Source organism: Amborella trichopoda, chromosome 13, assembly GCF_054954075.1.
Source record: "Amborella trichopoda isolate Santa Cruz 75 chromosome 13, AtrichopodaSantaCruz75HAP2 v2.0, whole genome shotgun sequence".
NCBI lineage: Eukaryota > Viridiplantae > Streptophyta > Magnoliopsida > Amborellales > Amborellaceae > Amborella > Amborella trichopoda.
The window spans coordinates 8,139,049-8,150,181 of NC_142348.1; the positions used below are offsets into that span (position 1 = coordinate 8,139,049).

Consider the following 11,133-nt stretch of genomic DNA (forward strand, 5'->3'; position numbering starts at 1 on the left):
GCTATAGCAGGAGCTTGGGGCAGACTCTCATCATGCCCAAAACGGAGGTAGAAGAGGAAGCTCAAATAATAGCAATAATAGCAATAGAGATCTGTGTCGGTTCCAATGAAATACCGAAAATCGCTCGGTTTTAGATAATAATTGGCGATTCTTATCATGCCCAAAACAGGGGTAGAAAAGTAGCTCAAATAATAGCAATAGCAATGAAGACCCGTGTCGTTTCCAGTGAAGCTCAAATAATAGCAATAGCAATAAAGACCCGTGTCGGTTCCAGTGAAGCTCAAATGATAGTAATAGCAATAAAAACCCGTATCGGTTTCAGTGAAATACCGAAAATAGCTCAGTTCTAGAGAAAAATAGCTCGGTTCTAAATAAGAACTGGCGATTTCATGCTGTAAAAATCGTCATGTGATGTCATGATTCTCCCGATTCTTCGATGCTTGAATTGCCATAAATCGCCATGTGACGTCATGATTTTCCCGATTCTTCGATTCATGATATCATGGCCTCCCGGCCATGTGACGTCACGATTCTCTCGATTCTTCGATTCATGATATCATGGCCTCCCTATTTTTCGATTCGTGGCCCCGCCGATTCTTCAATGGGCATTTTTGTACATTTTAAAAAGTACATAAACCTAAGGTCTTGATTCTTCGATTCAGGATACCATGGCCTCCCGATTCTTCTATTCATGGCCCCCGTCGATTCTTCAATGGGTATTTTTGTACATTTTAAAAAGTACATAAACCTAAGGTCTCGATTCTTTGATTCATTTTAAAAAAATAAAAGGTTTTTGTCAAAAAAACTAAAATATTCTTATAAAACAACTATTATTTATTGTAGTCCATGTATGATTATATATTTCATCCATGATAGTTTCATGATTTTTATTTTGTGTGATGTAATTCAATGGTTAAAATAAGTTTATACAGAGATAAAATATCTCAATATTCACATATTGATGAAAAAAATGAAAATTAATAATGTAGTAATCCGATTTCTTTTTGGATTCCTAAAAAACAACATTTATAATGAATTTTAATAATTTATTTATATTTTTTTTTACAGTATAATCTGACCGATTTTGCCGATCCACCAATCCGTTTGGTTTCTAACCAATTTTCTCCAAGCCGTTAGCAAATAGAAACTAGAGTGGCTGTCTCCCTCAGCGTTTCTTTACGAGAGTTGATTTTCCTTTGAAGATTTTTTGTTGCTCTATTTGGATTGTTGTAACCCCATTTTACCCACAAGAAACCAGCATTCATGAACGCGGCCCAAGGATTTTTTATAATGAAGTTAGTGTAGATCTTTATTGAAGTTGCAGTTAGGTGTGGGCGTGTCTGAGAACCAGTCCTGCAAAACCAGAGTTACGGCCATTAATGGAGCTCGAAGGAGGAGTTGCAGTGGAATAGAGGAGTTTGGAGGATTATGTCGGGTTGAGATAGGATGGGAATCTCCGGTCCTATACTCTGTTCGTCGTTATTGTACTTGGGTGTGATAATGGGCTTCTCAACAACCAAATAAGCACAACAGAAACCTGATCCAAATAACCAATCGTACTCAGATGAGCAGCAGTGGCCATAGCCTCCATGAACTCTTTGATTCTAGACCTGTGTCAATTGTCCTAAATTGTTCGCCAGATCTGACTTGGTCATGTCAATGCGGCCGTTGACAATGGAGAGAATGCTGTTGTCCTCACCCGGGAAAATGTGTACTTGGCTTAGGATGGGAGTCAAGCTTGTTCGTCTGTCTGTATCTTATCCAGGGCAGGGCATTAGAGGCATTGCTTATGAGAGTTCCTCCACGAAGAACTCCCTCATTGTTGTTGATGGTGATGTTGAGCACCTAGTTTATCCCTGCCCGAAATCCATCACCCCAACATCGTCGGCCATGACTGTGTCGTTGATGATCCTCAATTACATAGGGAGAGAAACTACTAATAATAAATCAAGAACTATTGATCTAAACCATCCATTTTGTTAATCGTATTATAGATGTTTGTTTCCAAAGTCTTAATTTCAAAGTATCGGATAGATGTTTGTTTCAAAAAGTCTTAATTTCAAAGTATCGAATATCGTATTGATAAAAAAATTTAATGAATGAAAAAAAAGACATGCTGCTTTTCGTATTTTTAGAAAACAATTTCCCTGATGGTTGTTGAACAAATGAAGCCGAGTTTTCAAGAGGTTTTGGATTATATTAGCAAGGAATGTTTCCAGAGAAGTCATTTCTTAAATCATTTTCCTGAAAAAAACAATTTCTAGGGGAAAATATTTTCCCAACACACAAACCTGCCCTTCAATCCTCAGTTTCATGGGGCAGGGGTCTAATCAGCTACTTTATCATAGTAAACTACAGGTGCTTGTAAAGTGTTTTCCACTTGATGTACTTCAAAATTTTGAAGTATATCTTAATGTCACGATTGCATTGCCGCAAAATGCATATTCAATATTAGGAAATCTGCAAATAGATCATCTCCGATCGTAGACATGAAAAAAACAGATTTCAAGCTCTAATTATAGTTCTAACAAAATTTTTAGACCGTCTATTTTATAGATCTAAACAATTTTTGGATATTCAAATTCCATAAAAACAAGATTTACAGATCATCACAAGATTTGCTATAGTCAAAACTCTCCATAGTGTCATAACTGGGAGGTTTGGAGGTGAGGGTGTATAAAACTGAAACCTTACAAAATTTGGCATGCTCCCTAAAAGAAGCCAGACGTCGTTTTCATTTTCATGGGTGGCATTTCAAGCTAAAACATCCATTTATTGATTATCTTTCAAAGACCTATAGATATGGTGAATAAATATGTTCTATAATCCCAAAAAGCATGAACCTCACAAACCTCCATTATTGGATTGTTCTTTACCCCAAGTAATTTGGAAAGCCATGATGGCCGGACTCAATAATTAAAACTTTTCCCTAAATTATCCAAAACAATGTGACCATGAAATTATCATAAATTTCATGAAACACATAATTAACATCTAAATCATACGAACTAAAATATTCAAGATTTCAACCCACGACGTCGAGTCTCTCGTTCTGTCTATGCATTATTATTATTATTATTATTATTATTATTTGTGATTTCTATTCATTTTACCTACTTTTGGTCAAAACCATGTGATTCAATAAATTAATATATAAAAAATAAAATAAATAAATAGGCAAGATTCCTATACTTACAAGTGGTAATGGATATTATAAAAGTACAAAATAAGAAAAAACTTGACTTAGAGATATCCATTTTATTGCAATAAATTGCATTTTAAACTCCATTTTAAATATGAGAACTGGATGTGGTGGTCAACAGACACTCATGCATAAAAAGTTTATTAAAATAATAGAATTTTTTAGTGAAATAGTAGAAGCCTACAATGTAATGCCACTAATTTCTTTGGAAACATAAGAAATTAGATTTTAAAGAAATTTCAGTCATTTTTTTTAAAAAATTTAAGCTGAAAACCGACCGATCTGATCGATTATCTGATTCAACATGGATTTTGATCTGGCCGATCTGGGTCATCGATATGTTTTTTAAAACATTAAAAAAGACCTTAATAAACCTAAGTTTAAACAAAATTAGCTGAACGAGGAGTGTGATGGGTGTTACAAACTATACATCCCCACCTTTATATATTTTACTTATGTTCATCATTTCTTAGCCATCCAGTTTGAATGGACGCTAAGATAGCCTCCAATGACAACGTGTCTCCGTAAACACTAATTTATTTTAAAATTTTTTTCTAAAAATGATTTTGACAGCTCTTAAATCCGCGCCTACAAAAAATCTTAAAAAACTATTCCTGATAAACTCCTTCGGACTACTACATTTGTGTTCGGTAAATAATTATTTGAGACTTTCTTAGAGTTTGTCCATAAAAGAGTTGTAATTTGGAGAGGTATACCTCAAACTCATGAATAATTTCCTGAAACGTTCTCCTTTTTTATTTTTTATTTTTAATGTAACATTTCATATAGGAACCTCAAAACAAATATGAAGAGATGAGATGGGAGCATATAGTACGCACTTTGAATTAGTTGAGAAAATTGTGCACTAGGATTTATGAATAGGAGAGAGAGAGAGAGAGAGAGAGGGGGGGTAAAGTGGTAGGGTTTGATAATGGAAATGAGAGAGAAGAGAGAAGAAATTCAAAGTGTTGTTTGTAAGGAGAAAAGCATGAATGAAGTTCATTTAGTCCCACATTGGGGAGGTACGAGAGATTGTTGGGAGGCAAGGCACATAAATATGGTTGGAGGATGAAGGGAAAAGCATACTTACCTGGGCGGGGTCAATCGGTGTTCCGAAAGGCTGATGGCCTAGGGCGGCCGTCCCCATTGCACGTGCGGGGGTGGGTCACCCTACCATCTCTCTTAATGAGGGAATGGACGTCATAATTTGTGACAGGGGGGTACGCGTTCGCGCGGCCCCCGCCAATTTCAATGATTAAAATTTCTTACATAATTCATGCATACTTAAAATCCTAATCCCCCACCAAATTGAAAATTCAAATTTCTTGCAAAATTAATCTACACTTGAAATTCTAAATGGTATCTCTTTCAATATTGTGTGTGGTTTTCATTGCAACTTTAAATGTGCTCTAAAAGTTTCTTATAACGTGCTGTAAAATATTAGATTATCTCAAAATTTATTTTCATATCTAATTTAAACTTTAAAAATAGTTAAAATCAAGTAGATCTATAAACATAGAAATCTGTTTATATGGAAATCTTGAAACTATACGGTTTATGGAAATCTTGAAACTATATGGTCTAGATAAAGGGTATGGAAATCTTGAAACTATATGGTCATCTTGAAACTATATGGTCTAGATAAAGGGTAGTAAGATGCACTATTTTTAAAACTCAATTTTTTTTTTTACTTTTCATAGTCATATATCTCGATGATCAATTAGAGTATTTTTCAACATTAAAACAACATTTTTCGATAGATTTTTGAGGTGCATCCGTAGCTCTACATTTTAAGGTTGCAACCTTAGATAAACTTTTTCCTTCAATATTTTTATTCAAATCCGGCTTTCATCTTGAATATATTTAAATCAAAAAATTTAACATTTTACTTTTTGAAAAAATCAAAGTAATACAGTTTTTTTTTTTTTATTAAGATTTTTGGGGTATCATTTTTTATAATAAAAAGTTCTCATGCGATCAACGTGAAAAAATAGAAAGAAAGAACATGTGAACATTGTTAATCTTGTAAAATATTAACAGTAAGTTTGAAAAAACACATGGAATTTAAATTCAACTTGAGTACTTGCTGATTCAACTGGTCATATGCCCCCGTTTGAATCAGCGATCAAGGTATTCAACTGGTCATACGCCCGTTTGATCCGGATCATTGTAATCCTAATTTAGTACTTGTTTCAGGTTGGACAAGATTTCGGTAATTGATTTTTGTTTTTTTTTTGGATGAGTCAGTATTTTTTTTTCTTTTTTTTTGTGAGTCAGTGGGGAGAGAGCCCCTACCTTGATAGGAATTGAACCTAGGACGTAGAATTGTAAATCGTCAAGCGCTAACCAATTAAGCCTGAGCTATTTTCCTATAATTGGTTCTACCGGTTTAACTGCAAGTTCGGTCTGGTTTTAATAACATTGATTTGTAGCATGTTTAGTTGTTTGTCCCACCTAAGTGATTAGCGTCTTGGCGACAAGTTCAGCATCAAACCCATTTCAAACATCGTCGGTATATTGACTTCCTGTGAGATATCTGTTCCCCACTTTTAATAAAGAAATATGGCTTGATAGTGCTGAAGCCTTGTCAAAATAAGTAAAGTTTCACTTTATAAATCATCAAAAATTATAATTCAAGCATCGGACAACCTTTACATCGATCATCTCAGCTTGAACATATTAGTTGTGAAGTAAAGTAGAATTTTAAGCTCTAAAAATATGTATATTGTAGCAAATTATTTAGATTGTTCATTTCACCCTAAAATTAAGTCTTCATAGATCTGCAAGATCTATACTAATTTTTTAATTTCAATTTTATTTTCAGTGTTGGAAATCTATTTAGATCCATCATAGATATTTCCATTGCCAAAAGTGCTATTTGATGTAATGCTTAATTTTGTTGTCATAAAGCCTAAGCCCTATAGAATCTTCATCCTTTAATAACTCCACTTCTGATAGATAGGACAAAGCGCGTAGATCTTCAAAACTCTATAGGTGCGTGATACATAAACTTCAGACATAAAACATCGCTATTTCAAGAGTACATAAATGGATTTCTCATGAATTCGGCTCTAAGCGCGAGCAGCTAGCAATTGATATAAAAACACTTTTACTACGGGATTGTATACTATGAGATCATTTATCTTTCTTACAAGGAAATTACAGTTACTCCTAGCTATCAATGTCAAATTGGATAGATAATAATGATTATGACCTCATTGTATTAAAAATAAATGGTCTCTTTACATACTTTTTTCACTAGCTTAACGTCAACTCTTAATGATGAGTTACGAACAAAAGAATATAGGAGTTTCCTTTCAAAATTCCACAGGCCAAGTTTTCTCTTTGTGAATAGCAGTTTCGCTTTACCTCTTCATCTCCCCTCATGTTCTATAAGTACAATAAATACATAATATGTTTATAATTAATTAATACAATCCAACAGTATATTATGTAATACAATAATATTAATACAATCCAAACAGTTGAGGTATCTTTCAGGTTTCTTATCATATGCTATTCAAACAACGGATACCCATTTCCAAGAAACCAAATAAGCCTGAAAGAACCTTCCAAGCTAGAGATGAATGGGAAGCAAGAGGTGTTATGAAAACCGCCGAGGTTCCTGATCCAATAGATAGGGAAGAGGACATATCTAACATCCCAATTGGTCATCTTCCTTTAAAAGTTTTGGCTCCTCAATTCTCATGGGGATTATAATGCTAGAGCATATCTTCATGGCTCATAAGATGGCGAACAGGTCGTTTGCTTTGGCCTAGCCAGTACACAATATCTATCACACGCCGAGGAGAAGAAACTATATTCAAGAATCAATCCATATCAATGTGGGGGTTTTTGTCCATTATGTATAGAGGGGATCGGCCCATATTTCTCGAAGATGCAACATCTGAACCCCACCCATTCTGCAATTGATTGCCCATTTCTTATAAGAATCATGGGCACGAAAGCCACCTTTTAATTGTTAGAATATGAATATATCTAGTTTATATATGCATCATTATGGATGTATACGTATATATTTTTTTTGATAAGATTAGGTATCTAGAAGATAAAAAATTCAAAATTATTTAATCATACGGCTTGAACCACTACGTAAATCACAACCATTACGTAAATCACCACGTAAATCACAACCACTACGTAAACATTGTGTTCTCTTGAACCACCATGTAAACCATCATGGCACCACTACGTAAATCACCATGTAAATATTATGTTCTCTTGAGCCACGATGTAAACCTCCACGGCTTAAACCACCACGGCTTGAACTACTATGTAAATATTGTGTTTTCTTCTTCTCATCACGTAAATATTGTGTTATCTTCTTCTCCATTCTCCATTCTCCATTCTCCATTTGATGCCTGTACATGTATGCTCTCACGAATTCTAACATGGTATCAGAACGAGATTCTTCGTCTCGAGCCTATCGAAAGCCTGCCTCGAGCCTACCCCATAAATTTCTAACATGGTATCAGAACGTAAATCACCACGTAAATGTTGTGTTCTCTTCTTTCATGTATGCTCTCACGAATTCTAACATGGTATCAGAACGGGATTCTTCGTCTCGAGCCTACCGAAGGCCTACTTTGAGCCTACCCCATAAATTCTAACATGATATCAGAACGAGATTATTCATCACGAGCCTACCGAAAGCCTACCGCCATCGAAGCACCTCAAATCCCATCGATTGTATTTAATCCTCTTTGTTATTCTTCTTGGTTGGTAAGTTTCGTTGCCTGGTATGGCAACCTTGAAGGAACTTCTTCCCCATCCAAAGTCAGCAACCACTGGTGTCTACGACTTCTCATCAGAGCCATGGTTCAAAGATCGCTTCATTGACCCTGCAAAATCCAGTATTAATTCAGCTTCCAAAGCCAAATCCATCTCTCCTTATGGGAAACGAGCTGGTTTTGTTCCTCGAAAACCTGAAGATTTTAGAGATGGTGTGGCCTTTCCTGAGATCTACATCGCCTAGTATCCACTAGGTATGGCCCGAAAAAGAAGAGAAGAGAGACTCAAAATGCTTCCCCTCCCTGTAGATGCACATGGTAATGTTGCGTTCGATGCCATAGTCAAACAAAATAAGAATTCATCCAAGATTGTCTATTCGCAACACAAAGACTTGCTCCCAAAGTTGATGAATGATGAGAAAAAGAAGGATGAAGAAGAAGAAGAAATAGCAAATACGACACAGAGAGGACTGCAGAGATGAGGCCCAAGATACAAAGGGAGCTCTTTCTCAACGAGAAGAATTCAGAAAGCAAGGTCAGAAGAGGACTGGAGCAGGGCATTTAGTTGCCGCCTTAGATAAAAGGTCAAATTGATGGGGGCCGAGGAGGGTACCCCATCTTTTCATGGAAGTGCGAGAAGGGGAAATTTGAATAGGGTAAAAGAAAATCTCAGAAGAGTAGAGAGAGAGACAAAAAGAGAGTTTGATTGGCAAAAACTCCATCATCAAAAGAGAGAAAAATAGAGTTTTTGGAAATATTCTATCCAGTAAACCTGCTCTCTGCCATTGCTGCAATTGACAAAATTTGATTATGATTGATACGATATGGGAATTCCTTGCCCATATCTTTGAGAGAAAGGATGGGAATGGTAAATAGTGGTTGTGGATTGGGTATTCTAGTGCCGGAATCCTTTGGCTGGATATTTTTCCAGCAAGTTATGGTCAGATTCCGACGAGATCAAGCAATGAGATAGAGAGAGCGAGAAGTTCTTGCTCCCAGTTGGGTTGTTGGAGAGAAGAAAAATAAAAGCCCCCCTTTTATTGGTGCTATTTTGAGAGAGAGAAAGAGAGTGATCTTAAACAAGGGAGAAGATATAAACCCCTGTTTCCATTGCTATTGTTAGACTTTAGAGTTTAGAGAGAGAGAGAAGCAGAGACAAACCCTTCATTCAGTGGTACTGTTTAGAGAGAGAGAGAGTTCAATTCAAGAGAGAGAAAGGGACCCATTCCGTCATGCTTCAGCTGTGACAAAGAACTCTCTAGCGTTTCAACACAGTAGAGAGAGAAAGAAGAGAGAGAGAGAGAGAGCTCTCTTAGAAGAGTGAGAGGATGAAGTACGGGAGTCGTGAGCGAGCTTGGAAAGGGTGTGACAGCCAGTAGTGTTGGCGTAGTGCTTAAAGCATGTGGCGTGTAACCTCCATTAAAATAGATCCATATTTAAATACAGATGCTGGAACCATGACTCCTTTCGAGCACGGTGAAGTCTTTGTTCTTGATGATCGTGGAGAGGTCAAACTGGATCTTGGAAATTATGAACGTTTCTTGAATGAAACGCTTACATCGAGATAACAACATTACCACAGGAAAGATCTATCGGTCTGCTATCGACAGAGAGAGAAGAAGGATCGGCTTCAATTGCTATTGGTGGGGTTGCCTAGGTTCTTCTTCTCTTGTGAATCTCTTCATTTCCTCTAGAGGGTTAGAGATCTCAATAAATAAATTAAAAAAAAAGAGGTATACTGCAAGTTGGGTGTTATTTCGTATCCACACCCAACTTGAGTGGGAGAGTAGAAGAGAAATAGAGTTGAGATGAATGACTTCATCTTTAATATAAGCGCTGATTTCAGTTGGCTTTTTTAAATGCCTCATGTTTGATGATCGAATTTATCGATCATGTGTGATGATCAAATTTTTTATTATTTAATTATATTTGATGATAGAGTTTTTCGTTACTTCATCCTGTATGACGATAAAATTTCTCGATCTTAGATGATGATCAAGTTTTCTGTTACTTGATCATTTTTTATGATAAAGTTTTCCGTTACCCTATCTTATGTGATGATCGAGTTTTTCGTTATTCGATCCCGGATATTCCAATGGCCTGTTGTTTTTTCTTGGTGCATTGAAAAAAATACACTGAGTAGAGAAAGAAAAAAGGAGAGAGAAAGTCATCATTTTCCCATAGGGAGAAGAAAAAGAGAGAAGGAAAGATCCCGAAGAAGAAGAGAGAAAAAAAGATCTAGAAGAAGAGAGAGAAAAATCATTTTCTTTTAGAAAAATAGAACCTTTAGAGAAAAAAAAGAAATATCTGAGAGAAAAAAATCCTAAAAAAAAGTCTCTAAAAGAAAATAGAGAGCCCAATAAATATTGTTTCTTGGAAGACTCTAGAGGCCCAAAAAAAAGTTGTTTCTTGGAAGACCCTAAAGAGAAAAAGTTTCTAGAAAAAATTAAAGAGCCCTAAGAAATATTGTTTATTGGAAAACCCTAGAAAGAGAAAGTCTTTAGAAGAAAGTAGAGAGCCCAAGAAAGGTTCTTTTTGAAAGACCATGGTAACCTGTAAAATTTATAATAGATTTAATCACTACTCGGATTTAATCACTATTCATTTTTTTGACAACTTAGTATTGTTCAAACTCCAGCGGCTAAGCATCTCGAGTTTAAACCCAAGAAAAGTTCTTTCTTGAAAGACCATGGTAACCTATGAAATTTATAATGCATTTAATCACTACTCGGATTTAATCACTACTCGTTTTTTTTGACAACTTAGTATTGTTCAAACTCCAACAGCTAAGCATCTTGAGTTTAAAAAAGAACGTTAATATATGGATATCTCGAGTTCATATTGATATACATCATTATGGATGTATAAATATATATCTCTTGTTAGATATCTAAAAAATAAGAAGAAATCAAATCAAAATTACTGGTCGTCAAGTTAATTTAGTGATAAAACCTCCTACTTACTTTTTTTCTCCCAAAATCATATCATATTTCTCCTATAATTGTATAAATATCTTCTATATATTGAAATACTGATTGATGTAAACATTCATCCAAAAGAACGAAAATATAGCCAGTTGGGTTTTAACTTCGTGAACGTAAAGCTTCGACCTGAACCACGTAAATGTTGTGGTCTCTTCTTCTATCTTCATTGTATTCTCTCTTCTTCTATCTCCACTCA

General features: G+C 35.4%; 1 non-coding gene across 1 annotated transcript; it reads left to right on the forward strand.

Moving 5' to 3' along the window:
* Window positions 1-4,284: 4,284 nt before the first annotated feature.
* On the forward strand, window positions 4,285-4,444 carry LOC148778998 (U1 spliceosomal RNA). Its single transcript, XR_016048689.1, has one exon. It is a non-coding gene; the product is annotated as a U1 spliceosomal RNA (small nuclear RNA).
* Window positions 4,445-11,133: the final 6,689 nt, after the last annotated feature.